A 2,447-nucleotide genomic window follows, 5' to 3' on the forward strand; every position below is an offset into this window, starting at 1 on the left:
CAGGCACGACTCCAACACCATCATTAAGTTTGCCGACGACACAACAGTGGTAGGCCTGATCACCGACAACAATGAGACAGCCTATAGCAGGGTTCTTCAATTCCGGTCCTGGAGGGCCGAAACATTTCTGTACAAATCCTGTTGACTCTGTATTAACTTCTGCCTGCAATTGCATAACTAAAGATATTTTACATATACTCAGAAGCCGTGTCATTTTCTAGTTTAAAGTTTGTTTAAGAATAAGAGAATATTAGCACTGTGCAAAGAACCCTCTACAACAGGGATGTCAATCATACGGCCCGCAGGCCAGAACCGGCCCGCCAGATGGTTCAATCCGGGCCGCGAGACGACGTCCACTTTTTTTTTTTTCAAGGAACAGATATTCCAAATTTGTCCAGCAGAGGTCGCACTGAAATAACGAGAGATCCTGAAATAAACAGCACGTGACAGCAACGCGCCCAGAATACGCCATCTGCCGATCTTGCCTTATCGTTATTAAGCTCTTGTTGTCAAAATTACCCACGGTTGCACCCACATTACCAAAATGTCTTTGTCAAAAAGGAGAAAAGTTGACACAGTGCAGAGTGCAGAGTTTTCCAAGTAAAATTGACTGATTCATATTTATTCACAGAAGTGAATGGGAAATCTGTGTGCTTGGTGTGTAATCAGCAAGTTTCAGTGCTCAAGGAATATAATATTCGGCGCCACTATGAGACTCATCATGGTGAAAAATACAACCATTTGCGAGGACAACTGAGAATAGAGAAGATAAATGAATTGTTAATGGGTCTGAAGAAACAGCAGTCTGTTTTTACCCGTAGCCGAGAGGTCAGTGATGCAGCGGTGAAAGCTAGCTACCTTATTGCTAATGAGATAGCGTTAGGATCCAAGCCATTTTCTGAGGGTGAGTTCGTGAAAACATGCATGCTAAAGGCTGCAGATATCGTGTGCCCTGAAAAGCGACAGGCCTTTGCCAACATTAGCCTAACGAGAAACACTGTCGCAGATAGAATTTCAGATCTCTCGGCAGACTTGGAGAGCCAAATGAATCACAAAGTCAAGTCATTTGTTGCATTTTCGGTTGCAATTGATGAGAGCACTGATATTACAGATGTCGCTCAACTGGCCATATTCATTCGTGGTGTTGATGCGACTTTGACAGTCACCGAGGAGTTCCTTGGGTTGGTACCTATGACGGATACTACAACAGCGGATGACATTATGAGCTCTCTCGTTGGAGCGCTGGACAGAGTCGGGGGTGGACTGGTCCCGTGCCGTCAGCCTGGCTACAGATGGTGCGCCATCAATGATTGGGAGAAAAGCAGGCGTTGTGACAAAATTCAGAGAGAAAGTACAGGCCGCAAATGGAGGACAAGAGTTTTGGACATTTCACTGTATTTTGCACCAGGAAGCATTGTGTTGCAAATCATTAAAAATGGATCATGTCATGGAGGTGGTTGTCCGCACTGTTAATTACATCCGAGCAAGAGGTTTGAATCACCGTCAGTTTGACAGTCTTCTCAGTGATAAAGACATTACGCATGGCTTGCCATACCACACTGAAGTACGGTGGTGAAGCCGAGGTGCCGTGCTGAAGCGTTTCTTTGAGCTACGAGAGCAAATTGAACAGTTCATGGAGAAAAAAGGCAAACCAGTGAAGGAACTTAAATGCCCAAAATGGGTGCAGGATCTTGCCTTTCTGGTGGATATTACAGAGCACCTGAATAATCTTAACAAAATGTTGCAGGGCCGCAAAAAAGTTGTCACTCAGTATGATGACAGCATACGCGCATTCAAGTTGAAACTGTCACTCTGGGAGACACAACTATCTAGCGGTGACACCGCTCATTTCCCTGGTCTAAGAGATGTGCGTGCGACCGGACTTAATGCTGACATGGCTCAATACAAAGACAAGATTACAGGATTGCTGCGGGAGTTTGAGCGACGGTTTCAGGTCTTCGGTGAACTTGAGACAGAATTTGCCGTTTTTTGCTCGCCATTCACAGTCAAGGCATCTGATCTGCCCGCTGACATCCAACTCGAAATAATTGACTTGCGGTGTGATTCAGGGTATGAAGGACACATTTGCCTCTGTGGGCTTGGACACATTTTATCAGTATCTCTTGCCAGGGTGCCCCAAATTAATAGCCCTGGCTGCAAAGGTTTTATGCATGTTTGGGACTACCTATCTTTGTGAACAGGTTTTCTCTGTAATGAACATCAATAAAACAAAGCTGCGCTCAAGGCTAACACACAAGCACTTAAATGACATTATGAAATTGGCTGCTACTCAGGATTTGACACCTGATATTGATGCAATCGTGAAGGCTAAAAGATGCCAAGTTTCAGGAGCAGCCGGTAGGCCGCAGTGAGAGAAAGAGAGGGGAGGGGGTTAAACAGCGAGTAGGTCAAGTCTAATTGTAAGACTTGTAATGCTCTTTAAGAGA

The sequence above is a fragment of the Coregonus lavaretus genome, assembly GCF_964263955.1.
Source record: "Coregonus lavaretus genome assembly, contig: HAP1_SCAFFOLD_964, whole genome shotgun sequence".
In the NCBI taxonomy this organism is placed as follows: Eukaryota; Metazoa; Chordata; class Actinopteri; order Salmoniformes; family Salmonidae; genus Coregonus; species Coregonus lavaretus.